Genomic DNA, 23,121 nt, shown 5'->3' with positions numbered 1-23,121 from the left:
ATCCGGACGCTCATTGTTGGGCAGTCTACCCTTTTGAATGCCATCCAGGGGGTGGAAAGGGAGGTGCATCGGAGCAATGCATACCTGGAGGGCATTCATTCGGGTCAGTCTGCCCATCAGCGATCGTTCAACGCTCTGGCCTCAGCACTGACGGCAGCAATTGTCCCTGTGTCTAGCCTTCCCCCTCCAACTTCCTCAACCCAGTCCCACTCCCCTGTTCCTCTGCCTATCCCAGACACACCTACAGACCAGCCTGCACACACATCAACACCCAAGGGCAGCTCATCCAGACATAAGCACCACAGATCACACAAGCATTCACCCAAGCAACATCCACATGCAGACACAGCAACACCCACTGCCTCCACTGTGTCCCCCTCCTCCTCGTCTCCCTCCTCCCTCCCTGTGACGTCTCCACTCACACCTGCATGCACACCACCATCAGCCAGTACGTCCATCACCACCACACCCACCAGAACAGTCCGCACACGTGCAGTCACCACCCCCACTACCATTTACACGTCCCCTGTGTCCTCTCCCAGTGTGTCTGTCACCCCCTCTTCCAAACCACACAAACGCAGGCAGCCACCCACCCAACAGCCATCCACCTCACGACAGCCTCCGTCACAAGCACCTGCACCCAAAGACAGCACACTTGACTCTCCTACAACCACATCCTCTTCCTCCACTCCCATACCCATTACAACTACCCGTCCCTGTCTTTCTAAATTGATTTTCCTTTCCAACCTTGACCTCTTTCCAACAACTGACCCACCCCCTCCATCTCGTAAGAGTCCAACCAGCACCTCAGCCACCACAAGCCCTGCACCTACTAGGACCATCGTTCAGGGCTATTGGAGTCCACCAGCTCCTAGGGCAGGAACATCGGCCAGCAGCAAGGGGACAGCCAGCCCACCCCCTGGGAAAAGAAGCAAAAAAGGGAAGGGCCGGCGCCACAGGCCTGAGACGGCTGCCCCCAAGGACACCAGCCTTGCACCGTCACCTGGCCCATCCACCAAGGGAGGCAAGGGCCCCAGGGATTCGTCCAAGGAGGGCAAGGGCCCCAGAGATACTTCCAAGGGAGGCAAGGGCGCCAGAGATTCGTCCTAGGAGGGCAAGGGCAGCAGGGCGAAGAAGTCCGGCAGCAGGCGAGCTGCCCAGGAGGGCCCCACCAGCCCCATTTGGGGTGTGACGGAGGACACCCACGGGCCCAGGAGTCCAGCACAGGAGAGCCCCGCAAGCGATAGGTCGGATGGCGACTGAGCGGGAATGATTGCCCAGATCTGGTTCCCTAGGAACACAAGACAAGCACCGCTGAACAGGGCCCTGCCGTGAGAAGCACCGCTGAACAGGGCCCCGCCGTGAGAAGCACCGCTGAACAGGGCCCCGCCGTGACAAGCACCGCTGAACAGGGCCCCGCCGTGAGAAGAACCGCGTAACAGGGCCCCGCCGTGAGAAGCACCGCTGAACAGGGCCCCGCCGTGAGAAGAACCGCTGAACAGGGCCCCGCCATGAGAAGAACCGCTGAACAGGGCCCCGCCGTGAGAAGAACCGCTGAACAGGGCCCCGCCGTGAGAAGCACCGCTGAACAGGGCCCCGCCGTGAAAATCACTGCTGAACAGGGCCCTGCCGTGAGAAGAACCGCTGAACAAGGCCCCGCCGTGAGAAGAACCGCTGAACAGGGCACCGCCGTGAGAAGCACCGCTCCGCTGGGCCCCGCCGTCTCTGCACCGCTCCGCTGGGCCCTTCATCTCAAGCACCACTCCGCTGGGCCCCGCCATCTCTGCACCGCTCCGCTGGGCCCTTCATCTCAAGCACACTCCGCTGGGCTCTTCCTCTCAAGCACCGCTCCGCTGGGCCCTTTCTCTCAAGCACCGCTCCGCTGGGCCCTTCATCTCAAGCACCGCTCCGCTGGGCCCTTCATCTCAAGCACTGCTCCGCTGGGCCCCGCTGTCTCTGCACCGCTCCGCTGGGCCCTTCATCTCAAGCACCGCTCCGCTGGGCCCTTCCTCTCAAGCACCGCTCCGCTGGGCCCTTCCTCTCAAGCACCGCTCCGCTGGGCCCCGCCGTCTCTGCACCGCTCCGCTGGGCCCTTCATCTCAAGCACCGCTCCGCTGGGCCCCGCCGTCTCTGCACCGCTCCGCTGGGCCCTTCCTCTCAAGCACCGCTCCGCTGGGCCCTTCCTCTCAAGCACCGCTGGCCCATTGGCAGGGCCGGATCTGTATCGGGCAGGGCTTCACGAAGCACTCTGGGCACCATGCCTCCTCCATAACCAGTGGAGTCTGTAATCCACCAGATGGACTGTGGCTTTGCACTCCCCAGGATGGTACAGTGGGCAATCCAACCATTGTAGAGACTTGAGAGACTGTGGCTTTGCACTCCCCAAGATGGTACAGTGGGCAATCCACCCACTGAAAAGACTTGTGAGACTGTGGCTTTGCACTCCCCAGGATGGTACAGTGGGCATGGAGGCCCCTCGTGGATCTGGCGTCGTGGACTCATGTTGCTGAGGTGCCCCCCCTTCCCTTCCCCCTGAGGTGCCTGTGGTTTTATTATCTGATGCCCCAGCAGTGTTCTCTCCAATGGAATCGGGTCTCGTGTGTGGGCTTTGCCCATGTGTTTATGCACATTGGCCCACGGACAATGGCATGTAGCCAATATGTGCCGGACTTTTGGACTATGTTCATATTCTTCATGTTGTGATTTATTTGTTTTAATAATCTCATATTTCACTTAAGTTCAAATATGCTTTAATATACTTCTATTTTAATGATCATTTTATTCCGGGGGGTTTGGGGAGTGTAAATCTGACTTGTTGCTCTGCATTGGTGTGTGGGGATTTGGGGGGGGGGGTGTCGCGTATGTGTGTGCCCGTAATCTTTTCTCCTCCCCCCTCCCCTGTGTCGTAGGTGCAGTACTCACCGTTGTCTCCTGCGGCGGCGTTCGTGCTCCTGGTAGAGGAGCAGGTAGACAATCGCTGGTAGGATGTTTAATTCGGGTTCCATGCTGTCTAGATTCCTCATGGAGTGTATAGAGATGAGCGTTTTCCCGTTCGTGATCTGTTTCTGCCGTGTTTTTATCCGCGGGGCTCCCGCCCCGGAAAAGGTGGCGGATTGGTGGGTCGCGATATGGTGGGCGGTACATTGTCTGCCGCCTGTCTGTTGGCGGTGACCGCCGCGCTGTTTGTTTGCCCCGCCGTGGCGGTCGGAGTGTTAAAGTGGCGGGCCGTGTTGGCGGTTCCCGCCAGGGTCAGAATTCCATTTTTTTTACCGCCTGCCTGTTGGCGGGTTGGCCGCCACTTTAACACCGACCGCCAGGGTTGGAATGACCCCATAAGTGCGCTTTCATAACAGCCTTAATAAACACCGGTGCTTCTGTGAACATCATGTACTCAGTACAATTTGATAGGATCGTGCTGCACCCCAATCTAGCTGCCACCAAGGCATGGACCTACGCCTATGCAGGCACCGAGCTGCTACCTCTGAAAGGGACTGTGGAAGTCAATGTTGTGAGCGAAAGCTGCACCACAAGAGCAAGGTTGCACATCAGGGAAGGAGAAATTGGTACCCTGTTGGGTGCCACTCCACGGAAGACGTGGATCCGGTGTTTTTTGCATGACATGCCTCAGCGATTATGCAAGAGTTTCCCCAACTATTCATGGGCCTTGGTTGGCATCAAAGGGTCCCGTTTTATTTAAGGCAGCAGGTGAAAAAGGAGCTCTAGGACCTGGAACAAAAGCGGTTCATAGAAAAAGTCACTTGTCTCATGCTTTGGGTGTCCTCGTTAATCATCGTGCCTAAGCCCAAGCAGCCCGGAGCCATCTGAACGTTTGTCGATATAAGGCTCCCAAACCAGGCCATTGGGCCAGAGCGACACATCACACTGACCATGGATGACATGTTTTCAAACCTCGCTTTGAACCCGAGCTACCACCAGTTGGAGATTGAGCCAGCCATCCACTATATCGCCATATTTTCCACCCACATAGGCATCAGGAGGTACCAAAAGATTAATTTTGCCATCTTGTCAGCCACCAAGGTGTTTGCAGAATACCTTCAGGGAGACTTGGGGCTAGCTGGGTGCTGAACGTAAGTGATGTTTTTTCGATATTCTCCTAGAGCCTCGAAGATCACCACGTGCATCTGACAGCCACGTTGCAGCGGATGGCACTGCACCAGAAAAAGTGCTTTATCTACACTATTGAGTTCTTTTGGGTACATCTTTTCAAGGGATGACCCGAGGGTGGACCCATGGAAAGTCTAGGCCATTCAGTATGCAACCATTCTGCAGAATGGAACAGAAGGAGTTTTCTAGGCATGGCAATGTATTGCAGCAGGTTCATCCCAAAGCTGGCCTCTCTATCAGAGCCACCGAGGGCCCTAATAAGAGTGGACACGCTGTGGGAATGGGGGTTACAAACAGACAAGGATTTTAGGCATGTGAAGGAGTCCCTCCTCTATGACGCCACAATGGCATACTTTGATCCCTGACGAAAAACTGAGCTTGTGGTCGGTACAAGTCCTGCAGAACTGGGAGTGGAGCTCCTGCAAAAGAAAGCAGAGGGCTCATGGGCCCCCTCGTCTGCATGAGCAGGGCGCTCTCAGACACCAAGACACGCTACGCCCAAATCATAGGGTGGGCGTATTGCTACTGCCATCTGTACTTGTGTGTGCAGGGATTTGGAGTGATCACAGACCACAAACTCTTTGTGGTGCGGTTTGAAGGATCGGCCAGGCTAATAGCTCTGAGGATTGAGTGATGGGCTGTATAGCTGAAACTGTCCTCTTTTGAAGTGATTTACCATCCGGAGCTGAACTACCCTGTGGACTACTTGTCCAGTCACCTGTCAATGGCGGAATGCTGAGAGCAAGCAGACGATGAAGAAGGGGCTGAGGATTTCCTGCGTGTGGTAGTTCATGAAGTATGGCAAAAGCTCAGGAAGCAACAGGGGCTGACAAGAGTCTCACGAATGCCAAAGAGGCGCTTTCCGGGAATCAATGGAAACACTTACTTGACTGAGTCAAGGCACTTATGTGTACAGAGCAAGGAATGAGGAAACCAGCTGTGGCAAGTACAAAACTAAATGAGTGCCAGCGAAGAGGGTCTCCTCCTCAGTGGCTGGCAGATTGTGGTGCCGCAGAGCCTGTGTACCCGGGTGGTTCACCTGGCACAAAGTCCAGGTTGAGGGACAAAGGGGGTTATTCTAACTTTGGAGGAGTGTTAATCCGTCCCAAAAGTGACGGTAAAGTGACGGATATACCACCAGCCGTATTACGAGTTCCATAGGATATAATGGACTCGTAATACGGCTGGTGGTAAATCCGTCACTTTTCCGTCACTTTTGGGACGGATTAACACCTCCTCCAAAGTTAGAATAACCCCCAAAGTGTGGTTCCCAAGGATGGACCATCTGGTGGAGAAGAAGGTGCACAACTTCCCCTCCTATGCCATCACCTGTGGGAACTTACACCCAGCCCCCATAATTACAGAAGAATTGAGTCTGAAGCTGTGGTCAAAAGTAAGGATGGATTTCAGGAGCTTCCCGGAAAGCCACTTCACAGCTGTGTTAATTGACTCTCACTCAAAGTTTCCGATGGTGCAAGTGGTGCAGTCAGCTGCATTTTTCAAAGTCAAACCAGTTTTGGAAAAGGTGTTTGCACTGGTCGGCCTGCCCGAGGAACTGAAGACAGACAATGGACCCCCGTTTCAGGTGCAGGAATTTTAAGATCTGACACAGGAATGTGACACCGCCCTGGTACCAGGCAAACGGGGATGTCGAAGAGTTCATGCAGACTTTAAACAGGGCCCTCAGAAGAGGGGTCGAGCAAGGCGAAGAGGCTGAATGCTTCCTTTATTGATTTCTATGGGCATACAAACAGCACCCGCACAGTACCACGAACTGTGTGCCGACAGATCTTTTGTACTGAAGACCAGTGGTTCAAATCAGTGAAGAAAATTACAAATATGGACCCACCAGTGGGGAAAGTTCATTCATGCACAGCCCACCAGGGCAAGGCGTGCCTCTCAGGTCCCTAGACTAACACCTCTCCTGGTGGCCGTAGTTCGTGGCTGGCACACAAGCCCCTGACCCAACCTGAGCAGACCTGGTAATCCCCGTTCCTGCCAGCTGTTGCAAAGGAAAGGCCAGAAGTCAGAGGTATGAGCTTCGCCCCAACCCTGCACCCAGCCAGCAGCTGAGAGACTATGCCTGCCTGTTAAGGGCAGCTGGTCATCGTGGAAAACATCAGTAAAAGTTGGAAGGGATGTAGAGTGCCACCCTGCCTCCACTATGCAATGTAGCCACATGCATCCTGAGGGCCGGACCTGGCCTAAAAGGTATAAATAAAATGATTGTTGGTAGCTCGTGGCCACTGCGGCAATATATGCCGTGTGTGTGTGTCTATTACTGATGCAAAGCGCAAGGGCCCCAGGCCTAGCTTTGTGTTTGCCAGGCCACAGACACAACATGCAAATAAATACAAGGAGGTAGGGGGCATGTTTTTCGAGGTGTGAAGCACACTGTGTACTAATGAGGAGAGATGATGATATAGTTTATTGCAGATGTCATAATTAGAGCGTAAAGTGCCTTGCCAACCTCTTACCAAATTAGCTGCTTCCGGCGACATGGTGTCATCTAGTTACCCCAGGAGAAGCATGTATTTCCTTTCCTGCGGCACACATTGTATTATGTATTGTTTCACCCAAATTTCTGGTAATAAAATTGTTGGTTGCATTCATATATAGGTTTTTGATGAAACAGGACTTTGGGGGTCATTCTGACCCTGGCGGTAAAAGGCAGTTACCGCCGGTCAGAAGACCGCCATAACGCCGCCGCGGCCGCGGTAACCCGCCAGGGTCATTCTGACCCACAACTGCCAAACTGACAAAAACCCGACCTCCACTGAAGGCCGCCACATCAGCGGTCAGCGATAAACTGGAGATGACCAAACCTCCACCGTCACGCCAACAGAAATACGCCCATGCCATGACGACCCACGAATCCACGCGGCGGTCTTTCAACCGCGGTATCCCATTGGCGGTACACACCGCTGCACTCAAAATACACACACATCTACAAAACACTGCCACATTGGACAATTACAAATACACACACCTGATACACATACAAACACCACTCCCACACAATCAATACGATATAAAACACACACCCACATCACCCACAAACCCCCACAAATCGAAATTCAGAGACAAGGCGCAATACACAGAGAGAGAGCACAGGGAACGCAAACCACAACACACACAGGAACCCAACATCATCCCCCACACGACATCTACGCACAAAACACCACACACCACTACACTCATCACCACAAACACCACCCCACACCTCATCCACACCACCCCATGGCACCCCAAAGACACCCCAGGTTCTCGGACCAAGAACTCAGGGTCATGGTGGAGGAAATAATTAGGGTAGAGCCCCAGCTCTTCGGCACACAGGTGCAGCACACCACAATAGCCAGGAAGGCGGAGCTATGGCAAAGGATCGTCGACAGGGTCAACGCTGTGGGACAGCATCCCAGAAATCGGGAAGACATCCGAAAGCGCTGGAACGACCTACGGGGGAAGGTGCGGACGATGGTGTCAAGACACAACATTGCTGTGCAGAAGACTGACGGTGGACCCCCACCCACTCCACCCGAATTCACAGCATGGGAGCAAGAGGTCTTGAACATCCTGCATCCTGAGGGCCTCGCTGGAGTAGGCGGAGGAATGGACTCTGGTAAGTCTAATCTCAACTACTTCACCCCCCCCAACCACCAGCATGCCAACCCACACCCCCACCCTCACCCCCAACCCCCAGCACATATCCTCCCTGCTAATGTCTCACCAGCACAACCCATCCAAACCAACACCAACCCCTGAATGCCAACACAAACCATGGACACCCATCACCTAAGCATGACCACTGCACATACCCATCCCCCCACCCAAACCACCCTCACAACTCCTCCCACAAGGGAATGCCAGCACTGGGGGACAAGGGCACCCACAAATAGCACGCCATGGCACACACAGAAGCAATAACCATACTCTTTTACCCCTGCAGGGCCCGAACGCCAACACACCAGCCCGGAGGGTCCAGAAATGTCCATCCCACCCCCAGAACAGGCCCCCAGTGATGACAGCAGCTCTGTCGACCTAGAACCTGATGACCAGCCCGGACCATCGGGGACCTCTAGACAGTCGGTTCCCCTCAGGCAGCCACAGGCCACAGCAGACCTACCCCCCTCTGGAAACCCCAGCACAGCACCCACCCAGCGGGCCCATGCCTCTGTCTCCAGGACAGGTCAAGCAGCGGTGTGTCTACCACTACAGGGCACCCAGGGCAACCCACCACCCCAACAACAACAGGGACCTGGGGGCAGTGGTAGTGGGCACACCGTCCAGGGGACAGAGGCCCAGGAACAAAGGGGAACTGGGAGGGCTGCTGTGCGACAGAGGGAGGACAGGCCTAGGGAACCCACTGTCCAAGAGGCCCTCACCACCATCATGGGAGCGTACCACCACTCCCAAGAGACGATGGCGACGGTCCTGGCCAGGTTCCAGGAGATCCAGGCCATGCAGGAGGGCCAGTACATGGGGTTCCGGGAAGAACTGCGCAGCATCAATTCCGCAATGGGTACAATCGTGGTGGCACTCAACCAGATTGTCACCACATTGCGGGACCATGTGGCCCCCCAAAGGGCCCCTGCCACTAGCATGGAGGAAGAACAGCCCACCACCTCCGCCGGCGCTAGTGGTCAGGAGGCCCCGACACAACAGCAACGGGCCACCCGGACCCCACCCCCTGCAGAACATGAACCACCCCGCAAGAAAGGCCTGAGAACTAGGAAGAAGACAGAGTAGGATGTCAAGACCCCCGCCATGCACGGATCCCCCCGGATGTCATCCCACTGTCCCACTTGTTCACCCTGCCCAACCTTGAACTGCCCCTGCTCCACCTTCCACAGGCATATGGACAATGCACCTGTGCGAACGAGAGTCTGGACTCTGCCATGGACATGCCTCCACCATCACCCATCACCCTTTTTGAACTATACACCAATTTTTGCACTTCAGTAAACACAATTATTGCACAAAAACCATCTGGAGTCTGCTATTTATTTTTTTAAACCAAATGTATTCGATATAACCAACCAAAAATGTCCAATTACATTGTGATGACAACATACCAGTGTCACACAGCGGTAGTCCATGGGGAAATAAACCAGAGGGCACTCCATGGGGACCAGATCACTGAAATAGGAAGGCAAATTCACAACTAAGTTACCATACATTGGGGTGAAAGGTCAGACAGTAGAGAGCCAGTACTGTTACAGATATAATAAAATGCAGGAGTAGATTCTTGCCTGTGTGTTACTGGAAATACTGCAGTATCACTCTGTCCTTGTTGTCTGTGTCGTCCTCTTCGTCTTCCTCCTCTTCACTCTCCGCAGGCTCCACAGCGGCCACAACACCACCATCTGGACCATCCTCCTGCAGGAAAGACACCTGGCGTCGCAAAGCCAGGTTGTGAAGCATGCAGCAGGCCACGATGATATGACACACCTTCTTTGGTGAGTACATTAGGGATCCACCTGTCATATGCAGGCACCTAAACCTGGCCTTCAGGAGGCGGAAGGTCCGCTCGATCACCCTCCTAGTACGCCCATGGGCCTCATTGTACCGTTCCTCTGCCCTTGTCCTGGGATTCCTCACTGGGGTCAATAGCCAAGGCAGGTTGTGGTAACCAGAGTCACCAATTAGCCACACACGCTGTCTCTGTAGCTGTTCCATCACATAAGGGATGCTGCTATTTCGCATGATGTACGCGTCATGCACTGACCCTGGGAACTTGGCATTTAAATGGGAGATGTACTGGTCAGCCAAACAGACCACCTGGACATTCATCGAATGATAATTTTTTCGGTTCCTGTACACCTGTTCATTGTCTTTTGGGGGGACCAAAGCCACATGGGTACCATCAATGGCACCAATGATATTGGGAATGTGTCCAAGGGCATAGAAATCACCCTTCACTGTAGGCAAGTCACCCACCTCAGGGAAAATGATGTAGCTCCGCATGTATTTCATCAGGGCAGACAACACTCTGGACAATACCCTTGAAAACATAGGCTGAGACATCCCAGATGAAATGGCCACTGTAGTTTGAAATGATCCACTAGCCAAAAAATGGAGTACTGACAGCACCTGCACTAGAGGCGGAATCCCTGTGGGTTGGCGGATGGGTGACATCAGGTCTGGCTCCAGCTGGGCACACAGTTCCTGTATAGTGGCACTGTTGAGTCTGTAGGTGAGTATGACATGTCGTTCTTCCATTGTCGACAGGTCCACCAGCGGTCTGTACACGGGAACATTCCTCTGTCTCCTCGCAAGTCCCAGCGAACGGTGCCTAGGAAGGACAACATGGAGCACAGAGTCAATCAACCCACAGGTAAGTTCCCACAGCCTGCACAGTACACGAATCTCTCTGGATTGAATGGCTCGTATGAGTGTCGATGCAAGGCCTAGCCATGTGTGACGCAGTAGGAATTAAGCCATGTGGGCCCTTGAAATGGCGGCTGCCTGACCTGTGAAGTGTGACAATGTGAAGTGAGGTCATTGCGCTGGCGTGGCACGCTGTGGCGGTAGGCGGTCGAAGACCGCGGCGCAAAGCAGCATTGGTTAACATTGAACCCTATGGGTTTCAGGAGCCAATGACGATGTGCGCCGGCGGTCGCGGTACGCACCGCCGCAGTACGCACCGCCGCGGGGGTGACCGCCATTTTCTCTCTGCTTAATCACACGAGACCTGAGCATCCACAGGAGAGGACCTATACTGCAAGTGCTGCTGTGACCTCAGTCTGGAAGTGACAATGGCTGCTGCGACTGGGGAAAGGGCCCCCGCCTTCAGTTCCGAAGAGTTGGAGAAGCTCGTGGACGGGGTCCTCCCCCAGTATGCGCTACTCTACGGTCCTCCAGACCAACAGGTGAGTACACGGGGGCCAATGCATAGTGGGCAATGCCTGTGATGAGTGGGGTGGATGTACGATGGAGGGGAGGGGAGCGAATTACGAATGCATGGCACGACAGATGAGAGCATGTGCCACATGGCAAGTTTGGGGAGGGGGGGCCACTCACATCGAGCATGCAGAAAAGTGATGATGTTTCTTTTCCCCCCCTGTACATGTCACATAGGTCAGCGCCCATCAGAAGATCGATATTTGGCGTGCCATCGCCAAGGACGTCCGGGCCCTGGGGGTCCACAACAGACGGGGCACCCACTGCCGCAAGAGGTGGGAGGACATCCGCCGCGGGAGCAGGAAGACCGCCGAGGCTCTGCTGGGGATGGCCTCCCAACCTAGGAGGGGTGCCAGTCGTACCTTGACCCCCCTAATGTCCCGGATCCTGGCGGTGGCCTACCCCGATTTAGATGGGCGCTTGAGGACATCACAGCAGACACAAGGGGGTGAGTACCAGCACATTCAGCTATATTTGCGTGCAGTGGAGGTGCCTAGGTGGGGGGAGGAGGGCTGTGGGTATCCCTAGGCCAGGGCGATTTCTGTAGGCTAGGCCCCTCCGTGAGGTATGGTCCTGTGCCCCCGCCCCCCACCTCTGTAGGGTGCCAAGTAACGCTATTCATGGACCTGTGTATTCTGTGTGGGCAGTTGTCGCCCATAGGCTTGTAGGGCATGTCCCAGTGAATGAGTAGTGTACCCCAAGTGCGCAGCGTAGTGCAGGGGGCTTCTGTGTCTGTCCTCTCCGCCAACGGTGTCCCCAATGCATGCACTCAACTTGTCTTTATTTCTCCACCCCCCCCCCCATTTTCTTTGTTTTTCTGTGAATGTGTGCATTAGCATCATCAGGCGGAGGAGAAGTGGCATCAGCGCAAGAGGGAGCTGCATCTCACATGGCCCCGGAGGGCCATGCAACGGACTCCGACATGACCAGTGAGACGGAGGGTGAGGGGGGCTCCACCACGGGGACCCGTGCAGACGTCAGTGACACCGACACGTCCTCGGATGGGAGCTCCCTTGCGGTGGCGGCAACATCCGTGCCCACCGATACTACAGGTACAGCCGCCACCCAGCGCACCACCTCCGCCCTCCCAGCAGCCCCTCGGCCTTCGGCCCGTGCCCGCACGGCCAGGAAGGCGGCCATCTCCTTCACCCCAGGCACCTCAGGCCCTGCCCCAGTCACCCCTGCTGCCCTCAGTGAGGAGGTCATTGACCTCCTGAGGACCATCATTGTTGGGCAGTCTACCCTTTTGAATGCCATCCAGGGTGTGGAGAGGGAGGTGCATCAAAGCAATGCATACCTGGAGGGCCTTCATTCGGGTCAGGCTGCCCAGCAGCGATCGTTCAACGCTCTGGCCTCAGCACTGACGGCAGCGATTGTCCCGGTCTCCAGCCTCCCTCTTCTAACTCCCTCCACCCAGTCCCACTCCCCTGTTCCTCTGCCTATCCCATCCACACCTACAGACCAGCCTGCACACACCTCAACACCCAAGGGAAGCTCATCCAGACATAAGCACCACAGAACACACAAGCATTCACACAAGCAACATACAGATGCAGACATGCCAACAGCCACTACCTCCTCTGTGTCCCCCACCTCCTCGTCTCCCTCCTACCTCCCTGTGACGTCTACACTCACACCTGCATGCACACCACCATCAGCCAGTACACCCATCACCAGCACACCCTCCAGACCAGTCCGCACACGTGCAGTCACCACCCCCACTGCCATGTACACGTCCCCTGTGTCCTCTCCCAGTGTGTCTGTCACCCCCGCTTCCAAACCACACAAACGCAGGCAGGCACCCAACCAACAGCCATCCACCTCACGTCAGCCTCCAGCCCAAGCACCTGCACCCAAAGACACCAGACTTGACTCTCCTACAACCACATCCTCTTCCTCCACTCCCATACCTACTCCAGCTACCCTTCCCATTGCTCCTAAAAAACTATTCCTCTCTAAACTGGACCTCTTTTCCTCACCTGACCCACCCCCTCCATCTCGTGAGAGTTCCAAAAACACCTCAGCCACCACCAGCCCAGCAACTCCCAAGAACGTCGTGCCTGGTTTTTGGAGTCCGCCCTTTCCTTGGGCAGGGACATCGGCCAGCAGCAAAGCACAGCCAGCCCCCCCCCCCCCTGGGAAGAGGAGCAAAAAACTGAAGGGCAGGCGCGACAGGCCTGATACGCCTGCCCCCAAGGAGGGTAGCCTTGCACCGTCACCTGCCACATCGGGTAAGGGAGCCAAGGGCCACGGAGTGTCTGCCAAGGAGGGCAAGGGCAGCAAAGCGCAAAAGGCAGGGAGCAGCCGACCTGGCCATGAGGGCCCCACCAGCCCCATTCCGGGGGTATCGGAGGAGACCCAGGGCCCCAGGACGCCATCACAGGAGGGCCGCGCAACGGAAAGGTCCGATGCTGACTGAGCGGGAAGTATTGGCCAGGTGTGGTTCACTCGAAACACAAGACAGGCACCGCTGAACAGGGCCCCGCCGTGAGGAGCACCGCTGAACAGGGCCCCGCCGTGAGGAGCACCGCTGAACAGGGCCCCGCCAAGACAGGCACCGCTGAACAGGGCCCCGCCGTGAGGAGCACCGCTGAACAGGGCCACGCCGTGAGAAGCACCGCTGAACAGGGCCCCGCCAAGACAGGCACCGCTGAACAGGGCCCCGCCGTGAGGAGCACCGCTGAACAGGGCCCCGCCGTGAGAAGCACCGCTGAACAGGGCCCCGCCAAGACAGGCACCGCTGAACAGGGCCCTGCCGTGAGAAGCACCGCTGAACAGGGCCCTGCCAAGACAGGCACCGCTGAACAGGGCCCCACCGTGAGGAGCACCGCTGAACAGGGCCCCGCCGTGAGAAGCACCGCTGAACAGGGCCCCGCCAAGACAGGCACCGCTGAACATTGCCCCGCTGTGCGGAGCACCGCTGAACAGGGCCCCGCCGTGAGAAGCACCGCTGAACAGGGCCCCGCCAAGACAGGCACCGCTGAACAGGGCCCCGCCAAGACAGGCACTGCTGAACAGGGCCCCGCCGTGAGAAGCACCGCTGAACAGGGCCCCGCCAAGACAGGCACCGCTGAACAGGGCCCTCCTGTCAAGCACTGCTCCGCTGGGCCCTCATCTCAAGCACCGCTCCGCAGGGCCCTCATCTCAAGCACCGCTCCGCTGGGCCCTCATCTCAAGCACCGCTCCGCTGGGCCCTCCTGTCAAGCACCGCTCCGCTGGGCCCTCATCTCAAGCACTGCTCCGCTGGGCCCTCATCTCAAGCACCGCTCCGCTGGGCCCTCATCTCAAGCACCGCTCCGCTGGGCCCTCCGGTCAAGCACCGCTCCGCTGGGCCCTCATCTCAAGCACCGCTCTGCTGGGCCCTCATCTCAAGCACCGCTGGTCCATTGGCAGGCCTGGTTCTGTGTCGGGCAGGGCTTCACGAGGCACTCTGCCCACCATGCCTCCTCCATGACCAGTGGACTCTGTAATCCACCTGATGGACTGTGGCTTTGCACCCCCCAGGATGGAACAGTGGGCAATCCACCCACTGTAGAGACTTGAGAGACTGTGGCTTTGCACTCCCCAGGATGGCACAGTGGGCAATCCACCCACTGTAGAGACTTGAGAGACTGTGGCTTTGCACTCCCCAGGATGGCACAGTGGGCAATCCACCCACTGTAGAGACTTGAGAGACTGTGGCTTTTCACTCCCCAGGATGGCACAGTGTGCAATCCACCCACTGTAGAGACTTGAGAGACTGTGGCTTTGCACTCCCCAGGATGGCACAGTGGGCATGGAGGCCCTTCGTGGATCTGGCATCGTGGACTTATGTGGCTGAGGTGCCCCCCCTTCCCTTCCCCCTGAGGTGCCAGTATTTTATTTTTGTGATGCCCCAGCAGTGTTCTCTCCAATGGATTCGATCTCGTGTGTGGGCTTTGCCCATGTGTTGCTGCACATTGGCCCACGGACATTTGAACTTTGCAAAACTGTGCCGGACTTTTGCTACTTGTATATATATAGTTCTAGATGTGTAATAATTCTTTATATATTGCTAAGTTCGCTATACTTAATTATTGCTATAATATAGTTCTATTTTTACAATCATTGCCTTTTGTCTTAGCATTTTTGTTTTGGGGGTTTGGGGGTGTCACTCTGACTTTTTGATCTGCATTGGTGTGTAGGTATTTCGGTGGGGGTGAGGGTGGGGGTGGGTGTGTGGCGTATGTGTGTCCGTAACCTTTCCTCCTCCCCCCTCCCCTGTGTCGTAGGTGCAGTACTCACCGTTGTCGTCTGCGGCGACGTTCGTGATCCTGGAAGAAGAGCAGGAAGGCAATGGCTGGGAGGATGTGGAGTTCCGGTTCCATGCTGTCCCGATTCCGCGTGGAGTGTGTCGAGGTGAGTGTTTTCCATTGGAAATGTCTGTTTCCGCCGTGTTTTTATCGGCGGGGCTCCCGCCCCGGAAAAGGTGGCGGATTGGTGAGTCGTGATAGGGTGGGCGGTACATTGTCTGCCGTCTGGCTGTTGGCGGTGACCGCCGCGCTGTTGGTTTGTGCCGCCGTGGCGGTCGGAGTGTTAAAGCGGCGGCCCGTGTTGGCGGTTCCCGCCAGGGTCAGAATTCCATTTTTTGGACCGCCAGCCTGTTGGCGGGTTGGCCGCCGCTTTAACACTGACCGCCAGGGTCAGAATGACCCCCTTTATCTCAAAATAACTGATGCCAAATGTTCAGCAGATTGTTTCAGAACTTTGGTTGAATCGGTTAATTTCATAGAGCTCTGGTTTGGCAAATGCATTCCTAAGGTTAAATATAACGAAGTGTTCTATACAAAATAGACAGAGATTTGATCTTAAAATTAACAGTACTACTTTTAGCACTATCCTTTGCTTCTCTGCAACCTTTTTATTACCGCCATACACCATTATTCTAACTCCGAAATCCAGACTAAACAGATACTATTTAAAAGGCAAACGGCTACTCAAATTTGTTCCTAAAAAAAGGTGAAAGGAATTACACTTTTCTATAAATATGCGGTGACTGTGACTTTAGACGCCTCTCCCTGGAGAGAATGCGTATGCACTCCCACCGGTGTGAAAATAGGAACCCGACAGCAGACTTGACTCACTCTGTAGAAGATTCCAGAGCATCCCTCGGTGCTTTCGCTGCTTACTCAGGTAAAGGTCAGCGCGGAAACTCTGTTTCAGAAAAACAGCAAAGATGAAAGATAAGGCAACATCAGGCAGAGCGCGGTGCAGAAATAAGAACCCATTTCAAGGTCAGTGCTAAGGTTAACAATAAGAAGTAGCGCCAGCCCTTTTCGATTTCTCAAGACGGATTAAGGTGCTACTTTCAATTGTATTAAATGTTAAATATTAAATATTTTGTTTGAGGAGGTTAAAAAAACACATTATTTTAGCTAAGAAATTGATAGGTTTAGGAGAGCAGCTGTGTCTACATTCGTTTCCATTCTTAGAATGTAAAGTGTATTTTTTATAAACTACTTTTATTACTTGGATAGATTAGAAAAATTAGTAAAAATGATTTATGTAGGTCATTGCGGGTAGTTAAATCAAACTCCACGTGTTTAGCAGCACTTAAAAGTTAGAAAGTATCCCTCTGGTCTGATTGCATTCCCATTATTTAAACCATTCTAGTTAGTACAATTGTTATTTTGGGATTTGGAAATACTACCACGAACGGATGTTCCAAATTTTGCGATGCTTATGTAGACAGCCTCGCTTTATTTTTTAGTTCTTTAACCCCTTGACTGCCAAGCTTTTTCCCCCCTAAGGTGTTAGGCCTTTTTTTGGCTATTTGGGGCAGTTGGCGCTTAGGCCCTCATAACGTTTTTTCCACATAAGCTACCCACCCCAAATTTGCGTCCTTTTTTCGCTACATCCTATGGATTCTAGAGGTCCCCAGAGTTTGTGGGTTCCCCTGAAGGAGGCCAAAATAGAGCGAAAATTTCGTGTTTAAAAAAAAAAAAAAATGGGAAAAAAGGGCTGCTGAAGAAGGCTTGTGATTTTTTCCCCTTAAAATGACATCAATAAAGGGTTTGTAGTGCTATAAGCAACATCTTCCCAGCTTTCAGGAACAGGCAGACTTGAATCAGAAAACCACATTTGTCAACACAATTTTGGCATTTTACTGGGACAGACCCCATTTTTACTATTTTTTGTGTTTTCAGCCTCCTTCCACTTAGTGGCAGAAATGGCTGTGAAACCAATGCTGGATCCTGGAAAGCTAAACATTTCTGAAAACTAGAAATAATTCTGATTTCAGCAAGGGTTCATTTGTGTATATCCTACAAGGCTTTCCTACAGAAAATAGCTGAAATAAAACAAATATTGAAATTGAGGTGAAAAAATCAGCATTTTTTTCCATGTTTTACTCTGTAACTTTTTCCTGCGATGTCAGATTTTTTAAAGCAATATATATTTACATCTGCTGGACTCTTCTAGTTGGGGGGATATACAGGGCTTGTAGGTTCATCAAGAACCCTAGGTACTCAGAGCCAATAAATGAGTTGCACCTTGCAATGGGTTTTCATTCTATACCTGGCATACAGCAATTAATTTGTTGAAATATAAAGAATGAAATATAGGTATCAAGAAAACCTTTGTATATCCCAAATTGACACACGATAAGGTGTTGAGAATCAGTTGTTATTTTCACATCTCTGAATTCCGGGGTGCCCATACTAGCATGTGAATTACAGGGCATTTCTCAAATAGACGTCTTTTTTACACACTGTCTTACATTTAGAAGGAAAAAATGTAGCGAAAGACAAGGGGAAATAACACTTGTTCTGCTGTTCTGTGTTCCCCCAAGTCTCCCGATAACAATGGTACCTCACTTGCGTGGGTAGGCCTAATGCCAGCGACAGGAAACGAAACATGGCACATCACAGTTTTACATAGAAATATGATGTGTTTTTTGGAAAGTGCCTAGCTGTGGATTTTGATCTCTAGCTCAGCCGACACCTAGGAAAACCTGTGCACTTTTGAAAACTAGACACCTAGGAGAATCCAAGATTGGGTGACTTGTGGGGCTCGCACCAGGTTCTGTTACCCAGAATTCTTTGCAAACCTCAAAATTTGGCCAAAAAACACTTTTTCCTGACATTTCGGTGACAGAAAGTTCTAGAATCTGAGAGGAGCCACAAATTTCCATCCACCCAGCGTTATCCCAAGTCTCTCGATATAAATGGTATCTCACTTGTGTGGGTTGGCCTAGTGCCCGCAAAAGGAAATGCCCCAAAGCACTATCTAGACACATCATAATTATCAAATACAAAACTACCTGTTTTTGCTGGGGGGGAGGTAGAGGGGAGCACCTTCGTTTTTGGTCCTGGGCTCAGCAGCCATATAGGGAAACCTACTAAACCCAAAAAAAATTTTAAACTAGACACCTGAGGGAGTCAAGGGTGATGTGACTTGCATGGATCCCCCAGTGTTTTTTTACCCAGAATCCTCAGCAATCCTCAAATTTAGCTAAAAAAATCAAATTTTTCCCACATTTCTGTGTGGGATCACCACACCAGGACAAATTTCCTACCACCCAAACATTCCCCTCAGTCTCCCGGTAAAAATGATACCTCAGTTGTGTGGGTGGGCCAAGTGCCGGTGACAGGGAAGAGCCAAAAACATGTCAAAATTGAGGGGGAACCATAGCGGGTCCAAGAGGGCAGTTTAAAATAACAAATTTTTAGGCTGACAAGTGGGGCACAATTTTTATTCTGATAGATGCGACAATGCTGAGTGGTAGGAATTTTGTGGATTCCTGAAGATTCCGGAAGGTTCCATCACAAAAATGTGGGAAAATGTGTGATTTCATACAAAATTGGAGGTTTGCAGGGCACTGTGGGTAAGAAAATGGTGCGAGTGCATGTGAAGCACACCACCCTGGACTCACCCAGATGTTTAGTTTTCAGATGTGTCTAGGCCTTGTGGATTTTTCTACATGGCAGCGTCCCAAAGTCCAAAAAGTGCAGCCCTCACCATTCCAAGTGGGGCGATTTTGAGAGTTAGACAAGCTCTCATGGCCCAAATGTAAAACCAAAACCCAAAATAATCAAATGTCCTCTTGCTTGCCGTGGGATAACATGTGTTAGTATGCAGGGGGGAGCTGAAAGACTGTTACCCCCTTCAGTTGGGCTGGGGCATAACCATGCCCATACTGGTTGGTAGCCACCACCCCACTATTTTTTTTTATTTTATTCCCTGGCATCTAGTAGGCTTTCTGCCCCCCCCGGGGAGTGGATCGGGTTTAATTGCCCCATCTGCCCACCGGTGGGCAGAACAACTTTGGCCCCATTTATTTGGGGTGAAGGTATGGCCATACCCCCACCCTCTTTTTTTTAAAAATAAATCTTCCCTGGTCTCTGGTGGGCGTTCTGCCAAGGGGGCAGATATGGCCAACAGTAATGTGCCCCCATGGGGAGTGACCCTTGTTCAAGGGGCTGCCCCCCCAAACAAAACGCACACATACACAAACACCAATCCCTGGTGCCTAAGTGGTTTCTGCCCCCTCTGGGGGTAGATCGACCTAATAGAAATAGGCCGATCTGCCCCCAAGGGGGCAGAAATGGCCTAAAATAAATTTGCCATCCAGGGTAGCAACACTTGCCTAAGGGGTTGCTCCCCTTGCGTGAAATTGGCGCAAAAAAAAATCCCTGGTGCCTAATGGTTTCTGTCCCCCTTGGGGGCAGATCGGCCTAATAAAAATAGGTGGGCAGAAATGGCCTATAATGAATTTGTCCCCCATGGGAACGACTCTTGCCTAAGGGGTCAGTCCCGTTGCGTGAAACTGACCTAAAAAAAAAAAGGGGGCCAGAAATGGCCTAAAGACAATTTGCCTCCCAGGGGAGCGACCCTTGCCTAAGGGGTCACTCCCCACATATTGAAAAATAAAATAAACCAAAAAAAGATCCCTGGTGTTTAGGGGTTTCTCCAAGGGGCAGATTGGCCAAAATATAATAGGCCGATCTGCCCCCAAGGGGGGCAGAAATGGCCTTAAATGAAATTAATTTGACCCCGTGGGGAGCTCCCCTTGCCCAAGGGGCCGTTCCCCTCATGTATAAATACAACAAAAAAAATCCCTGGTGTCTAGTGGGAATTTCTGCTGCCCGATCGCATCGCGATCGGCCTGCAGAAATGCAATGAGAGACATGAAAGGCCTTTCATGTCCTTTCATGCCTCTCTCGCCCCCTCCACTAGATCGGAGAAGAAGTGCTTTTTCATTTCTCTTCCGATCTGCGCTGGAAGCTGAGCTTCCAGCACAGAGGGGGCAGCCTCTGATGAGGTCAGTGCGCGATTGCACGCTGGGTTGGAAGGGGAAGCAATTCCTCTTCCATCCCTGCCCAGGGGAGGGGGTGCCAGTCCCATGTGGGGGCCCATAGCAGGATGAGCTGTTCTCGTCCTCGGCACCAGAGTGCCACGGCCAAGGGTGAGATTAGCTCGTCCTGGGCAGCCAAGGGGTTAATAAACGAGCATTTGCCTTCAGTCATCGGGCAAGGTGTCACTCCGAAAAGACACTCTACACCAATGTAAAAAGTAAAAGGCCACTTCAATAGCACAGGTATGGAATAGGAACCTCCCCAAGTCCCGAGGCAAACTGTTATACAAAAGTAAATGCTTCACTAAACAATTCCTCAAAAATCTCACTTCTTACAAAAAGCCCCCCTTATTACCCCTTATCCTTTACACACACACACACACACACCTGCGATACTGCTTTTGCACCCACTGACGTCACCACTCGCTCCACTGTCACCATCACCCAGTCTATCCACCTTACTCCTTGACAATAGCCTGACCTCATTGGACTATGCTCCTTGACAGTTTGAGTCCCACATAACAACAATTGTCCTGTTGACACCGCTTGACAGAAAAAATCCAGACCTGACTAACAACAGCAGTACAACAGACCTGTGGCATCAAAATAATCCCATAAATAAAGTAAAAAACAATAGATCTCACCTGCAGCTAAATAGGTCATTGCCCCCACAACCTATTTAAAACACAGCACTGCAGAAAGTAACAAATGGACCCACATTGCCCCCAGAACACCAAATAAGAAACTGAAAATTAGAGACAAAAAGGAGGGGGGTAGACACCTGACACTGAGATGCTCCTCGGTGTGAAGACAGCTACGAGACCATCCCACAACTAACCCCCTCTTAAAATGCCACCCATTTCTCTATTCACTTTCCTTCTCTGCTTCTGTATTGCATTGGGCACCTTTCCAAATCGCCTTTGCACCAACTCCATCTACACCATATGTGTTCCTGCTCAAAGATCCTTGAGCCTGGAGAAATCTGCTTTCATTGCTTTCAGCAACCCCATGCTATGCCCTCTGATAAGCTCTTCTTGTGACTGCTGCCACCGACTTTTCAATCAGATCAAGGATCATCATCTCGGGGTTCCCAGAAGGCCTGTGACATCTTGGATCTCTCCTCCTGTGCCACTGGTGCTAAACCATGGAACATTTGCCACTGTGAATGACGTAATGCATCTGTGATATTATTATCTACCCCAGATAAATATCTTGCTCTAAAAAGAATGTTAAACTCCAAAAATGCCAATATTAAACCCCTCACCAACTGCAGCACTCTCTCATCTTATGCCTTTTGAGAGTTCACCAATGCCACCTCTGTCTGATTGTCCACCCTGAACGTGACTTTCTTGTTAGTTAGCAGTTTTCCTCACAACCACATCATTACAACAAGGGGAAACAATCCACAAAGGCAATGCTCCTTTTTCAGCCATCCAATCCTCTAGCCATGACTCTGCCACACAACAGGCATCCCAAAAAAGACCAAAATACATGAAAATCTGCACCATCAGGAAAGTCTGCACCTGCCGCAACCAGTAATCCTGACAACACGGTCCCACCGTTAAATTCTTTCAGAAATGTGATTCACATCTGTAAATCCTCTCTCAAGTTTACTTTGAAGCGCAATCTGTTTTTCCGTTAATGTGAGACCAGGCAAAGTAAAACCTAGTCCCTTGCAAAAAGCTCTCCCCAGTCTAACTACCTGACAAACAGATTTCAAGTGACCCAAAAACAGTACACCTTCTTCAATTCCAGCTTTTTGTCGACAACTGCTTTCTCCAGTAACTGTATCATCACCTGTACTTATTCTTGAGACAAACGGATCTCCATGCCTACTGAATCCAAGTCAATTCCCAGAAAAGTCAAACTAGTCAAAGGTCCCTCCCTGTCTTTCTGGAGCCCAAAATACTCCCTTGTTTCCCAGGACCACTTGAAAAGCTGCCAGAGCTTCTCCACATTTTCCAGAGTCCAACTTACTCACAAAAAGAAGACCATGTAAGTGGTAGGTTACTCTTTTGAAACCATTTCAGAACTAAAGAAACACTGCAAAAAAGGTGCCAAATAGTACAAGCAAAAAACAAGAAGGTAAACGGCCAATCAGCAACATACTGTCAACAAATATACCACCTTCGGACTGTAGTCCCACAGTGAAAAATCCTCTGGGTGCATCGGCAAAAGCTGAAAAGCGGATTTGTGCCCTCATTATGAGGATGGCGGTAAATCCCGCTTACTGCGGCGCTGACGGGCGCCAGACGAACCGTTGCGGAGACGAATATCCGTGCGTCATATCATGACACACACAAACCAAACCGACAGAATACTGCCACAAACACATATCTGCCAGACCAAAGGTCAGTGTTAAAGTGTCGGTACTACCACCCATACCGTTATGCCAACAAAACAACGGCAACCACATTATGACCCACGAATCACCACGGCGGACATTCAACGGCAGTAAACGATTGGCCTTATACACCAGTGCAGTCTGAATGACCACCCAAATACAAAACCACACAACATTGGCCAATACCAAAAACACACACCTGACACTGATACAGACGCCACACCCACCCACAGCACTATAAAACACACACCTACATTACCCACAACCCTTTACGAACACCAAAAATTGCCACGAGACAGACACGAATATCACAAAGACAACTACAACTTGACCTCTTCCATCCCCCTCCCCCTCCCCCTCCCCCTCCATCCCTCCTGTCTTGCCTGTAAGAGCAGGGTCCCAACGACCCAGCCCAGCACCTCAGCCAAACAGTCTGCCA

Source organism: Pleurodeles waltl, chromosome 3_1 (genome assembly GCF_031143425.1).
Source record: "Pleurodeles waltl isolate 20211129_DDA chromosome 3_1, aPleWal1.hap1.20221129, whole genome shotgun sequence".
Taxonomy (NCBI): domain Eukaryota; kingdom Metazoa; phylum Chordata; class Amphibia; order Caudata; family Salamandridae; genus Pleurodeles; species Pleurodeles waltl.
The sequence above is the reverse complement of the archived record's forward strand: the minus strand, read 5'-3'. Positions refer to the sequence as shown.